General features: G+C 42.2%; 1 protein-coding gene across 1 annotated transcript in view; it reads right to left on the bottom strand.

Annotated features, from left to right (window-relative positions):
• The window catches only part of BICRAL (BICRA like chromatin remodeling complex associated protein), an 81,140-nt gene extending 68,896 nt beyond the window's left edge, over positions 1 to 12,244 (bottom strand). The window contains exon 1 of the mRNA XM_061196207.1: positions 12,200 to 12,244. The gene's annotated coding sequence lies outside the window, so the exon portion shown is untranslated. The remainder of the gene's footprint in view (positions 1 to 12,199) is intronic.
• Between the last annotated feature and the right edge of the window lie 1,345 nt (positions 12,245 to 13,589).

A 13,589-nucleotide genomic window follows, 5' to 3' on the forward strand; every position in this document is an offset into this window, starting at 1 on the left:
TGGATGGACGCGCTCACACACTTCGGTCAAAGGCTCTCTCTCCTTTGCTCTCATTTGGCACTTATCACATACTGCTGTGTACTTTTCTGCATGTACCTATTATCTACCCAGCTAGATCACATGTTCCTGTACCCTCCAAGTGCCCTGTACAAAATCAGCATTTAATAAATATTTGATGATGAATTATCAGTGCAGTGGCTTTTTCTTTCCGAATAGATAGTTACAGTAATAACTTTTCAAAACATGACATTCCATTTAGAAAAGAAACATTCTGGAAAGGAAGAAAAAAACCAGAATATTTTTATTTATTTATTTTTGGCTGCGCCACGTGGCTTATGGGATTTTAGTTACCCAAACAGGGATTGAACCCACGCCCTCGGCAGTGAGAGCGCCGAGTCCTAACCTCTGGACTGCCAGAAAATTCCCAGAACATTTTTAACTTTAAATTAATCTTAAAAGGATGGAAAATATTTTAAAGGTATATACATACAACGCATATACATATACCAAATCCATGTCATGCTCTGAAAATAAATTATTTGCTTTGTGACTTTCATGTATATTATATCCTGAAGACATACTTGAGAGTCAAGCTCAAGGTAACATTTGGATAGTAGGGTAATTTGGAACATAGAACATATTTTAAATAATGAGTTGAGAATTTATGTAATGTATGACAAAAATAAAAGGTTAATGTCAAATAGGTTTTATGTCACATTTTTTGATGTAACATCAGTTTTAGTTGGGGAGCATCTAATTGTAATGAAAATGTGTTCTATAAAACAATTTAAGTTTACATGTATGTATAGAACTAAAGTATTCATTTACATGAAGACTTTAACATATTTCTCTATATTGTTCATTTTGTACTGCATATCCAATGTGCATATTTTTGAAAAACAGTTTACACAACTTTTTAACATTAGATGCAGATCTTTTCAGTCATCTTGACTGTAGCACATGCATTATTCTCTTTGTGAGTATTGGTGGGGAAGACACGTAAACAGACCCCTGGCAAGACTTACGGTGATTTCTTAATTGATTATTTATCTCATTTAACCTTAGAACCTTAACATGACAGTGCAAATGAAAAAAGAATGTACAGTAATAATTTGGTACTCATAAAATATATTAAAAAGATAAGGAAATCTTCTCTGGTATGCACAGGTTTTCACATGGCACAATGTCCATTTTACATTTCTAGGTAAGTTAAGGCCCTCCCCACTCCTCTTTTTCAAACACAGTTCCCCAAATTTCATTTTTCTTTGATTATTCTCTTTGGACATTTACTTTCAGATTGTTTTACCTACGTAATATATGCTGTAACAGAAAATAATTCTAAGTATACCATGTGACATAAAAATCAGACTGATGAAGAGAAACAAGGAAAATAGCTTTAAAAATTTGGGGAAAAAAAAACCCAACAAACCTAGAGGAGCAAAGAATTAGGGCAGTAGCTGGAGGGAGAAGTGAGTTCAAAAAAAAGAAATCATGTAGTGAGGTGGATGGAGTTAGAGTCTGTCATACAGAGTGAAGTAAGTCAGAAAGAGAAAAACAAATACAGTATGCTAACACATATATATGGAATCTAAGGGAAAAAAAAAAAAAAGGTCATGAAGAACCTAGGGGCAAGACGGGAATAAAGACACAGACCTACTAGAGAATGGACTTGAGGATAAGGGGAGGGGGAAGGGTAAGATGTGACAAAGTGAGAGAGTGGCATGGACATATATACACTACCAAACGTAAAATAGATAGCTAGTGGGAAGCAACCGCATAGCACAGGGAGATCAGCTCTGTGCTTTGTGACCACCTAGAGGGGTGGGATAGGGAGGGTGGGAGGGAGGGAGATGCAAGAGGGAAGAGAGATGGGAACATATGTATATGTATAACTGATTCACTTTGTTATAAAGCAGAAACTAACACACCATTGTAAAGCAATTATACTCCAATAAAGATGTTAAAAGAAAAAAAAAATCAGTTATTGTTTACCTTGTAAATTAGACCAGTAAAGTGAAAAAAAAAAACCTAAAATAAATAAATAAGCAAGCAAGCGATCTTGAGGTATATGGATAGAAGTAGCTCCAAACATCTCTAGGTGTAAATCTGCATCTTTTAAGTGTGATCACACCTAGAGAAAAGGGGCTGGACTCTCATGATCTTTCCAATCCTGATTCTCACAGATCTGGAGAATCAAAATACAAATAGGTCAGTTTATTCTTACTTCCTATTCCTAAATATATTTCTTTGCACTTCTAGGAAGTATCAGAGTTAAAAAATCTAAATGTAGCAGCATTCATTTTTATTTTAAATCCTAGGAGAAATACTTCCAAGTTAAAACCACACAATCAAAAACTTTTACTCTCAGTAATCAGGAGAAAAAAATGATTTTTTTTGTGTGTGTGGATAACAGTCTCTACACATGGAATGAGTTATTTCTAAATCTGAAGACATTTCTCCACATTAAAAAAAAAAATCTATTATTCTACTTTCCAGGTTAAGTCCAGTTTAAAAAACTAAACTTTGTTCTAGAAAACTTTCTTTGACAGTAATTTAAATTTTGTATGTAATACCTTTGTTTGCCAAACACAAATATAAAGATTTTAAATTTAATCTCTCAATATGGCATCCAGGTTTCTCCAGCTCTACTACTTATTGAGAAATGACTACTGAAAAGAATTATAAACTACCCTAAGTTATTTTATATTCATAAAACTTTCATGTATATTACACTAAAGCTAAACATTCAACAACTACGGCATTTTTTTTTTTTTTTAAATTCAGGGGAAATGCTTAGGGCTTTAAAAATTATTGCTAAAAATCAACTGATGGTGGTGGCCCTAACACTGTAAAATATTATTCTAAGGAGAGCTGAATACCAACTCTACAATAAAAACCAAGAAATCAGATAAATAAACTGATTATCTTTTTTAAAAAATTACAATAAAAATCTGAAATCACTGCAGGCAACTGTTAAAGATGGGTGATTTTAATACATACAATAGCAGTCTTAACACTCCTTAGTTATGTTTGAAATATTTAGTCTACATAACAAATTTTGAAAGTCTCTCCCATATGACATTTACCACAAGATTTTGAAATTCTTCATCTCCCCAAATTAGGCTTACCACTAGTAAGTAGTGAGAGGGCTGGTTCTCACTGGGAAAGAAGGAAAATTCAGGTTAGTTCTGGCAGCCTTGCATGAAGAACTCATGCACTACCTCAGACTGTTCAGGGACCAACTTAACGATCAAGAGCTGTAGGTCAGCCCCAGTGAACTAAAAAATCCACACAGTAAGAATGTTTCATCATCTTTTATTACTGTTGTCCATCAGGGCTCAGCTTTCTCATAGGGTCAAAAAGAAAAGGAAAAAATCCTTCTGACACGTTATTTTACTGGCCTTATATTCAACCTACAGTATGGCCTCTTTAAAAGAATGTTTCTTTAAAGCGAATCACACTTTGTACGTTTTAGATCCAAATCTGTACTTTTATAACACTGACAACATTCCAAGCAAGGGAACAACTTGAGCTGTACCATATCATGTTTAATTAAGGTTCTAGGTGTTCTTTTTTCCAATTAGGATTTTTGCTAAGTGAAGGATATGATTCATAATCCCTGATTGCTCCCAAGTATAGAGCTTGGGAGCAATACTACGCATGTTTGACTCACCATACTATGCAAATAAAAAACTGAATTATCTGTAGGAGCAGAATAACTGCTCTGACCTAAAATTTGACTATCGACATAAGATTCTGGTTTTTTTGATCACCACTTTTATTTATCAATAAAACACTACTTTTTCCTATTCCTCCTATTGAAACAAAGGTCATCCAATTTTAATTTTAAAACTTCAAAATGTTTAACTAGTAGGCAGTCATTTGTAGATAAAATCTTATACATGGGCTTAATACCAATGGCAAAATGTATGATGCATGGACATGCAGTATATATTCAAATCCCAGCTCTGCCGCTTAGTAATGTAACCTTGGGCAAGTTATTTATCATTTCTAAACCTCAGTTTCATTATCTATAAAACGGAGACAAACGTACCTACAGGGTGTTGTCAGAATTTAATAATACTAAACACCCGTCAGGGCCCGAAATAATGTTAAGGTTTAACAATATTCTTTCTCCTTTCCCCCATTTTCTTTCTTGTGAAAATGTTACGGTCACAGGTTGGGACACCTGTGACACATGTTTAATTTCTGATGCTACAAGGAAGCACCCTGGATTTTAGTTGAACTGAAATAAGCCTTTCCTAGAAAGGCAATACCGTTCATACCTCATTCCCTCACATTTAGGATTTTTATTTCAGGTAATACGAATGTTCAAAGTGTTTGCAAGATAAGCCAAAGAACCCACAAAAACAGAAAATGCTCAATTTTCCAACTTTATTAAAAAGAAATTTATAATTAAATAAAAACTATATAAATTAAAGTTAATTAGGATTACAGGGAAGGGGAACCTGGGTTTCAGATTTGGTACAGTGAGGTCTCAGGACCTTTTCCTGAGCGGAAGCACATATGAGGTAAGGGGGAAAAAAGATCAAGCTGCCTCTCCCCAAGATCTCTTTCTTCCACGTTCCCATACTAGGTATGTTGCCAGCCCTGAGCACTTGTGAACTGCACTACACATGGGCAAGCCACCCCAGCAGAGCCGCCTCCTGGGCCCATCTCCATTCAGCGAAGGACCACTTACAAGGTTTCCCTTTTAGGGCTTTCCTTTAAAGTCCACACCTCCTTCCTTCTCTGTCAGCTCTCCCACTTCACATTCATTTAACATCCCCTCCCCGCCCCCCGCTTTCTGCCAGCCCCCTCACCCACTGTGTTTTCCACTTCTACCCTAGAACATTATTGATCACGAGAGAACCATGACATGCAGATGGAACTGGTATGTTGCTTAATTCATGTTGCCTCACTGCAGCTAAGTACCATTCCTTTCGTCCATCTTCCCCACATCTGACACATTCCACAAATTTACTCCCCTCAAACTCAAAACCTTTTGCCTCTGCCCCTGACAAATGACCTTGCTATCTTCTCAGGAAAGACCACAGACCTCTGTTTTGAATCCTATCATCTACCCTGCTCTCCTCTTCTCTAATTTTACTTTAATGTTACTTATTCTGTAGACCATTTGGGGAACAGAGGAACCTTATGAAAAGATGAATGACAGCAGTCTGAGAAAAGAATAGAGAAAGGGAGGTTAGGGAGAGTGCTACAAAGTTCCACTTGGTATTATCTGAATTTTAAAAAAATGACTTTCCCTTATTTCTCTCCCTTTAATCTGATTTTTCTCTTACCCACAGAGATCACAATGTACTATAAGGCCTTGTTGATTTCTACCTATCTCAAAAAATGTTTTTTTCTTTGGTTCCCACCATTCTACTCTACCTGGGCTGTCTAAGTATTTAGCCAGAAAATGTTTACTGAGTGCCCAGCTTGTTTTAAATGCTATGCTAAAGGCTTAGAATAAGTGCGTGAACAGGGAAACATAAGATTTCATAGTCCCACTCCAGAACCTCTGTGTCTACAGGTGACTGTTATGCCTACTCAAGTTTGGGACCATGATAAGAGGGGATACTGTCTCTTTAGCCTCAATAATTTGAGATATGCTTTCTAAACCTTTCTTCCATAGAAAATATAGTACTTTGCAAATAGTCCAAAGCAGTGTGCAAGTAACATCTGTACCTACCACAAACCTTTAAATGTTAATTCTTTTTCTTTCTTTCTTTTTTTTGGCCGTGCCATGTGGCTTGTGGGATGTTAGTTCCCCAACCAAGGATTGAACCCGGGCCCTCCTCAGCGAGAGCGCAGAGTCCTAACCACTGCTCTGCCAGGGAACTCCCGAATTCACTTTTTTTAATTGTGGTAAAACATACGTAAGATTCACCATTTAAGTGTACAGTTCATTAGCTTTAAGTACATTCACATTGTTGTACAACTGTTGTCACTATCCAGCTCCAGAACTTTTTCATCATCCCCGGCTGAAATTTTCTACCCATTAAGTCACTTTTTATTAACCAAAACTGATTTTCATGATTAAATTCTTCGCCCCCCACCCCCATTATCCTCTCTTGCTTTCCTACCCAGATAACATCCCAAGGTTCATCACTAATCACACCCTTGCAACCACCCTCAATTCCCTAGCTCCTCTCTTCCTATCACACCTGGGGGGCCAAACTCCAATCTTGGTTGAACTGATCACCTGGCTGCTTTTGCTTCCCTTGTTATAGCTGAACATTGGTGGCAGAAAACCACACAACTAACTGGGTCGATTGGTTTCACCTTAAATTCAGACCTCCCCCCACCTCCAGCCACATCCAGGCATTCAATAATGCCCAGCCACCCTATCTGGTGTCCCAGTGAGTTCACTTCCTGCTGTCCAAGGTGAGGTGTCCTCCACATCTCAAACCATCCACACCCTTTCCTCCTTTAAGTTGCTGGCCCTGCCTCAGACTTCACTGAGAAAACAGAAGCCACCAGAACTGAAAGCCCTATATTCTATCTCCAGTTCCTAAACCTCCTTGCACTTGTGCCAATTTTTTGCCTTCTCTCCTGCTACACTGCAAGATGACTGCAAGTCATCTTGCTCCCACCAAAGGCAAACCCTCTTCTTGTGTTTTGAATTCCTTTTCTCCTTTTGCTCCTTTGGCAGGAATTCCCTGGTGGTCCAGTGGTTAGGACTCGGCGTTTTCATTGCTGGGGCCTGGGTTCAACCCCTGGTTGGGGAACTAAGATCCCACAAGCCATGCAGCGAGGCCAACAAATAAATAAAAAAATAAAGAATTTTGCTCCTTTGGTAGTCTTATTTCTCTTCTGCATTAGTCTCTCCCTATTAGATATTCTCGCTAGCCTACTTGAAAATGCTCTTCTATTTCCCATCATTTTTTAAAAATGCGCTTCCTTGATCACATCTCTCTCTCCAACCACTGCTGTGCAGTTTGTCCTCGCTTTACGAGAAAACTTCCCCAACAAGCAGTTTACATTCACTTCACTCCCATTCTCTCAATGCATTCCAACCTGGCTTCCATCCTCATATGCCACTGAAACTACTTGTCAAGAGAGCCAAATCCAAGTGGAATTTCTCTATCCTCACTGTTTAACTTCTCAACAGTATTTGGCAGAGCAGACCAGTCCTTCGTTTCTTGAAAGGGATAATTCGCTCTCCTGCTTTAATGCTGAACCTTCTTGGTCTACTTTAACCAAGCTTTACACACTGGAACTTTTAGGGCTTGATCTTAAGTCTTCCATGATCACAAATGATCTCAACCAGTTCCATGACATACTATCTCTATGATAGTGACTCCCAAAATTTATGTCCACTCCACTCAGCTCAACTTGAATATTCACTGCCTACTTGACTTTCCACTTGGATGTCTCACAAGTTTTTCAAAAACCTAAAAGGTTCCACATAGAACCCACCCTTCACACCTCTCCCTCTCCTAGTCTTCTCTACAAGCAATTGGCACCACCAGCCACCAAAGCTCAGGCCAGGAATCTGAAGGCATCCTTGATTCCTCCTTCTCTCCCTCCACAGTCAACCCATGAAGAAAATACTCCTGATTCAACCTCCAAAATATATCTGAAACCCACCATCTACTCTGCTCCATCTCCACTGCCACTGTACTTGTCTAAGATACTATCAGCCTCGAGCTGACCATTGCAATAGTCCCCTAACTGCCCTCTCTGCTTCCTCTCTTGCTCCACAGAGCAGCCAGTGATATTTAAAAACAAAAACATATCATTGTCCTAATTAAAGTCCTACAATAGCTTCTCATTTTCATTAAAATCTCAAAACTCCCACAAGCCCTAATATAAGAGGCCCTGCACTCTCTCTCTCTAGGTCCCTGCATTCTCCTCCTGCTTTTCTCTGTTCTAACACCCACGCCCTTCTGGGCCTTTCAGGTCTTTGCGCTTGTTCCCAGGCCAAGAATGTCTCCCCAGCTTTTCACATGGCTAGCACAAGCTCATGTGTCAAGTCTCGGCTCAAATGTCACCTTTTCAAAAGGGACACTCCTTGACTCTTACTAGCCAAAACAGTCATTCCCTACAACACTCTTTTAGACCCACCAGCTTATTAACTTCTTATAAGTTTTCTTAATCTGTAATTATCTTGTTTGTGTTTACTTATTTCCTGTTTTTCCCACTATACTATAAAGTCCATGATAGCAGAGATCTTGTCTGTCTTGAATTTCACTAAAGGCTACTTTAAAATAAAGAAGCTACTCTTTCCCTCTGGGCAGGTTTATTTTAGATTTCCCCTCCTTTCAAGCTTTATTGGATTTTAGTCAAAGAAAATAATTACTCTGACATTTACCATGAAAAACAAGGGGAGAAACACCACATGACACAAATACTAGGACCCCACCCACTCACTAGTCTAGACTGGACACAGACTGCACACAGACTGCACACAGGTATCCAACAGTTGCCCCTTATAAAACTTTTCAAAATGTAGAAGGACAGAGGAACGTGGATATACACAAAGATAATGTAATTTTGACACCTGCATCAAAAATCAAAGTTTTTCAACCATTCCCCCTAGCAATCACTAAACACTTTAGAATAAAGAAAATCTTAGAATTTTAGAATAAAGAAAGAAAAGCACAAAATAACTAAAATACGTGGTCTTTGCTCCAGAGAAGTTAATGATTTCCTCACTGACTCGGTTCTCTCTCATTTTGGTCTGGTTGGCTATTCATTACCTGCTCTGGATGTTTCTTCCTGACCTTCTGTGTCTTTAATGCATACTCTGTTCTTATCAAGTCTCATGTTTAGAATAACTTCCCCATCCTACTTCCCAAAACCCAAAAAATACTTTCCCAATTCAAAATCAGAAAGAACCCTTCCTTTCAAGGATTTATCTCTAGGTTTTTATTTCAGGATATTTCCTACCCTATTCCTAAATTCTGTATCAATCCTAGATTCAATTCTATCAATATTTTTGTTGGATAGCTGTCTTGACTAAACTAGATGGCCCGGCTAGACCTAGAAGCCAGTATGTTATGTAACTTCTAGTAGAATGAAATTATATACTTTTAAATATGTACTAAGATTTTAAAGGCTTGCGATACTTAAGCTTTCTTTCTGTAAGAAAATCATTTCAACGATTTGATAAATGGCAGAGGAGAAAAATAAAAATAATGTGAGCAATAAAACTGTGCTGAAACTCAAAATGATATAGACCTCAAGTCTCATGTTCCAATTCAAGAGAGCCAGCAGCACAGTGCATAGTGTAGTACAGTGATGTTCTCAATGTGTATCTGTGTCACAATGGAATCACCTGGAGAGCTCTGGAATAACACAGAGTCCTACATATTTGGATTCAGGGGATCCTGGATGAGCCAGAATTTCAAAATTGGAGGGAGTTAGAGGCATTGAGAAGTTGAAAGTCAGAATCTTAAAACTGAGACTGCCTAACACATTAGACCTTTTGAAAAAACCCCAACTGTCCCTAACAAATGGATGTCACAAATCTGTATTTTAAAACATCTCCCCAGTTGATTCTGATGCTCAGATTTGGAAACCACAGATACAGAGCTAGGAACATGGCTTTTGGGATCCACTGTCAATTCTACCACTTAAAACTTCGAGACCTTGAACAATTCGAATATCTTGGCAAACGTTATTAGTTCCTTCCCTGGTAAATATATACAGTTCCTGGCACACAACAGTGTTCAACACATGGTAGGTTTTAAAGGGCCTAAAACATCCACTGTAGTATTTGTAAACACAAGCACACACCTAATGGTGCCACTACGTTATTTTATCCACCAGAAATTAACTATTTACTTTCCATCTCGGTGGACTCCTAGAGAGATCAGAGCTTTCCTGACTTTTTCCTCCTCCCAATAATCTTTTCAGTAACAACTGAAAACAAAGTTAAAACCCACACACACCTTGATAAACAGCTACTACAGGACAGATAAATACTTATATGAATGCTTCTAAGGAAACACTTTAATGAGTGGGGGAACTGAGAAGTCTTATACTGATCAGAAAGAGATGAACCAAAATACAGTGTTTTGTTTGTTTTTGTTTTTAGAAAGGAAAAGGAAAAAAGTCTCCGGGGTGTTTCAAGGAGAGTTTAATTTTTCAGATCAGAGTTCTAAGAAACTATCGTAATTTACTACCATTTGGAATAGGGGATATGAAAGCCAAAAAGAAGTTTATCACCGGAACCCATCACCTTCCCACAATTCGACAACTAGAGAAAAGTCTCTCCAGGGTTGTGAAAACACAACCAACTAAAAAAACTAACATAGGGGACCTATACAGAACCACGCTACTGGAAGGCAGACAGACACTGTCCTCGACTCTTTTTTCTGCAGTTTTGTAACCTGGTTCGACTTTAGTCTCAAAATGAAGTGGAAGAGGATGAACGAAAAGCCTCCATGCCCTGCCCGAAGCCGGGCCAGGGAAAGCAAAGCCGTCCAGGTTCAAGCCGTAAGAAGACGACGGGAAGCCCTCACCTCCAATTTTGACTGGGGCGGGGGGCGGAGGGGGCTGCGGGTTCAGGGAGGGAACCCCTCGGCTGCAAGGCCCGACCCTCAGCCCACTTCCTCCCTCAACGCAAGTGGTAAAAGGAACAAGATGCCGCCGGCCCCAGCCCCTTCCCGCTCCGAGCCGGCGGCCTCGCCTTTCGGGTCTGGGGGCACTGGGAAGGACCAGGCTACTCGGCCCCGGGCCCAAGTACAGATTTCGGCCCCCGGAGCGTAGCCCCCACGCCCCGGACCGCCTGGAGGTGCGGCCGGCGAGGCGTCCCCAAAGGGCGCCGCCCGCGCCGCCAGGGAAGATGGCGCCCGCGGAGCAACTGCGCCACCAGCCCTGGCGACGGGCCAGGCCCAGCGCCATCTTAGCGCCTTCCAACTGCCACCCCCCACCCCGCCCCGCACAACCCCCGCAAGATCCTGCGTCCGGGACGATCCGGGGGCGCGAACCGCGTCGGGCCCGCGCACTCTCGGCCAAAAGAGTGCCACCGAGCCTCTCGTCTCTTCGGACTGGCCGCGCAGGCGGCGCCTGGCTGGGCCGAGGGTCCTCCGCGCGGCACAAGGACTCGTCCGGGCCAGGCCGCGGGTCCTCTGCGGTGCTTCGGACCCAGGCAGCGAGGCGACGGGGAAGGGCCAGTCCTGCCGGCAGGCGCGCGCCGAGAACCGGGCCGGACCGGGCACCGGGCCGGGGAGGCCGGCCGGCCCCGAGCTCTCCCAGCCGCGGCCGCCCGCACAAGCGGCGGGAGCGAGGAAGCCAGGATGAAAAATAAACCCCGTGCAGCCGCCGCCGCCTCCCTCCCACCCGCTCCCCTCCCCCTCTCGAGACGCGGGGTCCATTTTGCCGAGAAGAAAGAAAATGCGATTCACACCCAAGAGCTTCCGAGAGAGAGAAGAAACGAGGGGGGGAAAACCGAGGGGAGGAGATTGGAAAAGCTTATTTTTCTTCCTCGCTCGCCGTCACTCCTGGCCCTCCCTGCCCCTGCTGGCGGCCCCGCCGCGCCGTCCTCCCCTCGCCGAGCCCCGCTCCCTCCTTCCCGGCTCCCGGCGGCTCCGGGGGGGGGGGGGGGCGGAAAACACACTCGCACTCGCGCACACAACTAATTTTAAACCGGCTCAATCAATGAGTCATTAAACGGCTTCCCTCCCCTCTCCTCCCCACCACCAACAGCCACGCCATCCCCCTTCCCAGGCTCTCCCTCTCCCCGCTCCAGAAATTTGCATCCGCGGAAAAGAAAAAAAAAAAAAAAAAAAAAAGGCGCCGGGGCCCCCACCCCGCCTAGGCGCCCCCAGCCCGGCCCCGCCGCCCCCTGCCCGCCCGCGCCCCCGCCCGAGACACTGAACTTGGTCTTCCCGGGGCCCGGGCATCGCTGGGAAAGGCATTAACACTCGATTCCCCTTTTCTCCGTGTCCATTAAACATCCACCCACCACCACCATCACCCACCCACAAACCCACCCCCCCCCCAAAAAAAAACACAGCCTTAGCCAATAGCTCTCTGGGCTGAAACCTAATATCCTGGTTTTGGCAACTCGGTGTTTAATTTGCTCCTCTTTCTTTTCTGTCTGGAGATATATCTCCAGCCCCCCCCCCACTCGCTTTTCCCCTCCCCGAAGGAAAGAGGCAGAGGAAGGAGGTTGTGTGTGTTTTTTTTTTTTCTCCTTGAAATTTTTATCACAAAATTATAATACACTCAAAGGGAAACTCACCGTCATGAAAAAGCAGTGCCTTGTCAACGGGGTTTCTGCGCCATCGCACCAGGGGCGGCGGCGGCGGCGGCGGCGGCGGCGGCGGGCGCGGGGCGCGGGGCGCGGGCGCGGGAGCTCCCGGCCGAGCGGCGCCGGCCACACGCGCTCCGCTCTCTCTCTTGCTCACCCCCGCGCCGGGCGGCGGGCGCCCGCTCCCCGCGCCCGCCCGGCCTTCATGCTCTGCGCCCGGGCAAACCGCTCGCCTGCTCGTCTACCTCCAAACTTCGGTTCTCGCCTAGCAAAAAATGTGAAGATTAGGATTTTTTCAATTAAATTTTTTTTTTTTTTTTTTTTTTTTTTTTTTTTTAGAAAAATCAAGCTCCAAATCTGATAATTCCTGTTTCCTTTGGGATTCTTTTTAACTTCAAGAAATGCAGTGGTTTATTCAAGAAACAGGGTTCTTGGCTTTTTTTTTTTTTTTTAAGATCTACAAGATGCGTGCTATTCTCCGCAGGCGCCCTGCACACACACACACACACACACACACACACCCACCCACCCACCAGTTTTAGCTGGGGGGGGCGCCGATGGGGGGGTTAAAAACAAAAAACACAATATTTGTTTAAAACTCTAATTGGAACATGTCCCAGTACATACTTTTTGCATATGCTTTAAAAAAAAACACACAAAAACGAAAACATAACTTTTAACTTAGTTATTTGGCAAATAACTGATTCATTCCAATTTTTAATTCTACTAAGCTTTCCTTTGCAACACCCTCTTTCCATTCCAAAATGCAGTGAAACCTTATCTGTAAACCTGTATGTTAACATTAAAACAAAAAACAAAAAAAAAACTTTAGCAGCCAAGATGAAGGTGAGGAGCTAAGTAAGTCACTCTCAAAACATCCAGTTCCCACTGCTTTCTCTTTATTGCAGATAATTGTACTGCCACATTTGTGGAATTTTCATGACGTGATCCCCAGTCTTAAAAAGAGAGCTTCCCAAACATCCAGTGAAATAGAATAGGTTAAAAAAGAGAGAGCTACCCAAACTTTTAACATTCTGTAGTCCAAGTATAATTACTACCCATTTTTAATCTCAAATCTCAAATTGAGATGTCTCCATAAACCATCCAGCATCCAGAGAATTTAAATAAATGTTAATTATGACTGTGGATTGGGAGTGGGTGCCTTTGTGGTTTAGGTTAATTACATTTACTTTTCCTGTAAATGCCCACAAAAATATAGTGGGGGTTTTGTTGTCTTTTATTTTAAATAAACATCAAGGTAAAAGATAAATTGTACAAAAACGTGATTCAGATTTTAAAAAATACATATGTAAGCCCCAGCAATACTCTAAAATTATTTTAAATTAGTTTGTAATGCATATAGCAATGGGGTCCTGCTGAT

This window comes from Eubalaena glacialis, chromosome 7 (genome assembly GCF_028564815.1).
Source record: "Eubalaena glacialis isolate mEubGla1 chromosome 7, mEubGla1.1.hap2.+ XY, whole genome shotgun sequence".
In the NCBI taxonomy this organism is placed as follows: Eukaryota; Metazoa; Chordata; class Mammalia; order Artiodactyla; family Balaenidae; genus Eubalaena; species Eubalaena glacialis.